The 6,050-nt window shown below is 46.5% G+C and overlaps 1 pseudogene; it reads left to right on the top strand.

Annotated features, from left to right (window-relative positions):
- Positions 1–5,036: 5,036 nt before the first annotated feature.
- On the top strand, positions 5,037–5,119 carry LOC144726863 (U6 spliceosomal RNA; annotated as a pseudogene).
- Positions 5,120–6,050: the final 931 nt, after the last annotated feature.

Below are 6,050 nucleotides of genomic sequence, written 5' to 3'. Positions count from 1 at the left end.
TGGTTAGATCACAGAATAGGTTCCGCAAAATTGGCTCCCCACTTCTCCGCAGGATTAAAGGGTGTTCTACTGCACAATGATCCTATTACATCTACGCAACTCCGCCAGCTCCTGCCGTGTGTGTGTGTCACCGCGGAGTTTCACGTTCCACAATCGACGTTACTGTGTCGATTTGTCAAAAGGAGAAAAACGCGGACTCAAAATTACCATTCTTTTGTCCAGAATGTTGTAGGTATCTCTTAGCCACTTCTAGACACGCTGTGGGTGTCTCTTAGCCACATCTAGACACGCTGTGAGTGTCTCTTAGCCAAATCTAGACACTTTGTGGGTGTCTCTTAGTCACATCTAAATATCTAGTAGGTGTCTCAAAGCCACCTCCAAGAGATTTAGATTCATCTGTTTATTATTTCAGCAGGAAAGGCCCAATGAGCCGTTGGGGTTCTATTTCATGGGCGACCTGTGATGGTACAGATGTTACCACACGGTACAGATGTTACCACGCTGGGCAGATCTTAGTTCCCATCGTGGTTAAATAAGTCGCGATATTAACGTGCCCTACCCATTACAGGGATATGGTAACAGTACAAAAAAAAGAAAACCACCACGAAATATTTTTTTCCCGAACAAAAAATAAAGTGACAGAATAAAGATGTAATTTTACAAAGCGAACGCGATCGGTAACCAGAAACTTTAAATCCGATGCACACAATCTCAGGCTCACGCTCCTCCGCCGACGATTTGTCGCCGCCACGTCTGCGCTAGGAACTTTATGGTTGTCGGAGTGGACGGAGGTTTCTCACGGTCGGCGATGACTGAACCCCCAAATCCGAACGTGACGACGGCGATTGCCACAGCGAGGGAGCAAACCACCGACAAGTGCGGTTTCTTTTTTCTCGCGAGACCGAATCAAACTCGCGGATTATTCTAGCGAGATCTTAGGTGGAACTTCTAGGGCTTTAAATTTCGATTTAAAGCTTTCGTGACTGCAGGGATTAATCTCCTTGGTTCTTTCGGTAAAGTCACGTAGAATGGAAATAATAAAATAATAAAAATAAAACATAATAAAAACATTCTCACGACGTTTCGGCCACAACGCAAGCTTTATTTTTTGTAACCATGTGCGTATGCATGTTGAACTTCTTTCGCACCGTACATAGCCAAACCGTGCCTTATCGAAAAGAACACAAGCTCAGCGCAAAAACCACTTCCAAGCCACGTCCGAATATGCCTTCGAGTGTCCCTGCGGTCAAGAAAGCTGCATAGCTCGTCGGATTCCTCGAAGCGTCAATCAATACCCTGACTCTAAATTTCGATTTAAAGCTTTCGTGACTGCAGGGATTCATCTTCTTGGTTCTTTTTATTATGTTTCATTTTTATTATTTTATTACTTCCCTTCTACGTGACTTTACCCTGACTCTCTTCACTCTGAAGTCGCTGTCCCGCTGGTCCGGGTGAGAACACGGGACGGTGTGGGTCCCCCCCGTCTCTCTCCCTCTCTCTCCCCCGGGTCGCGAGGAGGACCCGTGTCGTGCCCCCCCCCCCCCCCGTGCTGGAGGTTTGCCGCGTCAGCGCGTTACGCTAAACCGCTGCAGTCGGTGCGCAGATGGGCGCGCAGGCCCGCACAGATGTTGCGACCCGCGGCCTGTCGCAACGCGTTACACACGGGGCTATGCCCCCCCCACACACACACACACCACGAACCCCTCCGCCCCCCCCCCAAAAGACCGTCAGCGCGCACGGTGCGCGAGACGCGTGCCGAGTCACCGTCGTCGTCGTCGTCATCAGCCATGTTCAATCCACTGCTGGATAACGGGCTCCGCTGCGTGTCGTAGCCATCCCCGGTTGAATGCTGCTTTTGAAACATCGCGACGCTTAAATTTCGATTTAAAGCTTCTTTCGTGACTGCAGGGATTCATCTTCTTGGTTCTTTCGGTAAAGTCACGTAGAATGGAAATAATAAAAAATAAAAATAAAACATAATAAAATAATTCTCACGACGTTTCGGCCACAACGCAAGCAGCCGTCCTCAGGTGAAAAACAGGTCTGCAAATTATTTTGTCAAGGCGCCCTTCCCCCCTCCATCCCAGCTTAAATAGTCGCTCCAAGCCTGGAGTGTGTCATTCAGACTCTGTCTTCTCGACAGTACCCTTTGGTTCTTTCGGTAAAGTCAATAATAATAGAATACGACGTTTAGATTGCAACACAAGCAACCATCATCAGGTACAAATGAATGAGAAAACAAACATAGTAAACTTGGAAATATAGTGCAATACAACACCCCACCTGGTTCATTACGTTCTTCCAAAGATTGCTAAATTTGAGAGAGAGAGAGACAAAACATAGCCACGGACACACACAGACAGACACACAAGCAGAGAGAGACTCACACAGAGACAAACAGAGAGAGACACACACATAGGCATCTTCTTGGTTCTTTCGGTAAAGTCACGTAGAAGGGAAATAATAAAATAATAAAAATAAAACATAATAAAATAATATAATATAATCATTATTATTTTTATTATTTTATTATTTCCCTTCTACGTGACTTTACCGAAAGAACCAAGAAGATGAATCCCTGCAGTCACGAAAGCTTTAAATCGACACATAGGCATGTTTCTGATCAAGTAGCATTAACCATCACGCGAACTCCGATCATCCTTGCCGCAGCAGCAGCGGCTTTTAGCTACCCATCGAACAAGACGGTGGTCACAGCATCGCGCGGCGCTTTCAGATGCGCTTCTGCGGCCGTCTGGAACGCTCTCCTTTCCGATATTAGGAAGCCAATGGGAGCTATGCACTCTAAAGTAATCTTAGATTGAAAACTAATTTCTTCAGAACGTATTTTTGTGTCTAGCTTGTTGTCCTTCCCCCGCATCTCCGATTACAAACATACATCCCGTAAAATGCTGTTAACGAAAGGTATTTAGTGCAATGCAGCGCAACATTTGACAACGCCGTGGCTTTATAGCCATAGTTATGAACATACAATGACCAATTAAAATTATTAGCGACTGGCTGTCTTGAAATTGTTGCGTTATTTGACAAGTGAGAGCCCCCCCGAGATCCATTAACTCATTTGTAAGGGAGATCTGATTACCCACATTCATTGTCAGGCCGATGATTAGGTGTTGTTTATTAAGTGGTCTGTCGTGTTGTGGGTCATTATCACGTTCCATAACACAAAGGACACAGATTAAACGTGTGTGTTCATGCCTTTTTGTCTTTCTCAGGGTCATTGAAAATAGCATCGCCCCCACCCCCTTCCTCCCCCCCCCCGCTAATGTGCAAAAATAGTTTGCAATTACATAGCAGAGCAATATTCTCCACATCGTGAACACGTTTGAACGTTCATTAAAATGAAGTTGTTGATATCGTATTACGCACTGTTACCGTATTCTCCAGAGCATACGACACCCCCAGTCACCCGGACTTTAAAGTAAACGTTGGAGGTGGTGCATCTTGTGATTCTGGGAGGTGTGGGTGGGTGTGTGTGTGCACGTAGCCTGGCACACGCGCCGTGATGGCGTCACCGCCACTTAGTGGCGAATGGCGGTTGTTGTTGTTGTTGTTGTTTTCTTGACGGTACTTCGCCTCACCGGTCAATGTTAACTTGGCAGGGAGCATAGACGTAGTGGTGTAGTACAGTACAACATTGGATTTTCTTTCTACGCTGGTTTCCGCTGCCCACAATGTATCCCCACAACTAGGCATTCGTTGCGTCTTAAATCTCTAAAATATCGCTCGTTGCGTGTAAAACAATTGTAAACATAACGTTAAAATATCGAGATTTAACACGGTATGTATCTGTGTCACATGTTAGAACACAAGCTGATACTCTTTTAGCTGGCTCGGCGGTTAGCGCGCTGCGCTACGAATCGGGCGACACAAGTTTTATTCCCGGCCACGGCTACCATCAGTGGCGAGTGAGCCGGTCCAGGATCACTGACCCCCCCCCCCCCCCTTCAACAAACCGCACGGACCAGCACGGTGAAGTATAGTGAAGTATCGTGAAGTATAGTGAACTGTAGTCACGCGCACAAACTCCCAGCGAGTTTTTTTTTATGTCGATTTAAAGCTTTCGTGACTGCGGGGATTCATATTCTTGGTTCTTTCGGTAAAGTCACGTAGAAGGGAAATAATAAAATAATAAAAATAAAACATAATAAAATAATTCTCACGACGTTTCGACTGCAACACATGCAATCATCATCAGGTGTGAAATCTACAGCAAGAAAATTGTCTTGTGTTGCAGTCGAAACGTCGTGATAATTTTTATTGTTTTATATTTATATTATTTTATTATTTCCCTTTTACGTGACTTTACCGAAAGAACCAAGAATATGAATCCCAGGGAGTTGTATTCGTCCAGCGATGGACTGACAAAATATCTGTCGAACATATTATTTGTTTGACGTTTTCAACGCTTTTGGGCAACCCACGTCAATGTGCTGTGAAGAAGGACCGTGAGCCCGAAACGTCGCCTATTATTGATGTTACCTATCAAGGCACAGGGTGGTGTCGTCACTGGCTAATGTGTTGGGTTGTCGCTGGTTTGTGCTTGCCCACCACAGCGGACGCAGCAGCAGTGTCGCCCAACCAACGCGCCATTTATAATTAACTTTAAAAACAATAACTATATATATAGATAAACGTTAAGGATCGCACAGACGTAAAAACACACATGTAGGGATATGGCTCGTTCACAACTGCTTATGACGAGTCATCGCGGGGCGAAACAAACGCCTGCTGACCACGGCTGGGCCCATTGGAGTGTTACTACCTCGACTCGGGTGTGGGAAAATGTTAACTCCCTCGCCTGGTATACAGGAGGTCGTGGGTTCGTTCTCGACCCTGACGCCTGCTGCTGTATATTTGGAGTTAGCGTGTCTCTCTCATCACGGTGGCTAGGAGATGTTCACTCCCTCGCCTGGCATACAGGAGGTCGCGGGTTCGTTCCCGACCCTGACGCCTGCTGCTGTATATTTGGAGTTTGCGTGTCTCTCTCTCTCTCTCATCACGGTGGCGAGATGTTAACTCCCTCCGGCAGTACATATACTAAATTGGAACAATACAGAGAAGATTAGCATGGCCCCTGCGCAAGGATGACACGCAAATTCTCTCTCATCACGGTGGCTAGGAGATGTTAACTCCCTCGCCTGGTGTACAGGAGGTCGTGGGTTCGTTCCCGACCCTGACGCCTGCTGCTGTATATTTGGAGTTTGCGTGCCTCTCTCTCTGTCATCACGGTGGCTAGGAGATGTTAACTCCCTCGCCTGGTGTACAGGAGGTCGTGGGTTCGTTCCCGACCCTGGCGCCTGCTGCTGTATATTTGGAGTTTGCGTGTCTCTCTCTCTCATCACGGTGGCTATGAGATGTTAACTCCCTCGCCTGGTATACAGGAGGTCGTGGATTCGTTCCCGACCCTGACGCCAGCTGTATATTTCGAGTTTGCGTGTCTCCCTTTCTCTCCGTGGTTGCGGGGATTTTTCTCCGGGTCCTCCGGGTTTTGTCCCCTCCACATTTAGAAGCAGCATCAAACGTTTAGAGTCTTTGGCCGCAATAAACGTCCACGTGATAAGCCGCTTCACTGAGCGATCACATGTGACCAGGTCGCTTCTGAAAAAAGAGCTATATAGCTTAGTGGGCCTAACCTGCTGAAATAAAAAAACATTTTTTTACATAAATAGTTTTGTAACATAAATAAATATACAATCTGTTTTCCTTTCTGCTCTACCTAACCCGCATTGATGGGAGTGCTCATCTGAATTGCGATAGGTAATTCTTTACGCTTTTTATAAACATAAAGTCTTTCTGTTCCGGGGATAACAGTCCCTTTGTTTGAGCCCGTTTTAGCAAAGTTTTTTGCAAAGAGATCTCTCTGTCTCTGTGCAAGATCAGATTCTCGACCCCAGACAGTACTACACAATGATTGTTTTGCATCACAGAAATGAGCGTCGTGTAACCGCGCCCGGCGTGGTCTATCGGTTACCAAGCTGGACTCGCGCGGTCCAGAGGTCACTCCGGTTGAATTCGATCGCCCGGAGCGG

The sequence above is a fragment of the Lampetra planeri genome, chromosome 24 (genome assembly GCF_965212315.1).
Source record: "Lampetra planeri chromosome 24, kcLamPlan1.2.h2, whole genome shotgun sequence".
NCBI lineage: Eukaryota > Metazoa > Chordata > Hyperoartia > Petromyzontiformes > Petromyzontidae > Lampetra > Lampetra planeri.
The sequence above is the reverse complement of the archived record's forward strand: the minus strand, read 5'-3'. Positions and strand labels throughout refer to the sequence as shown.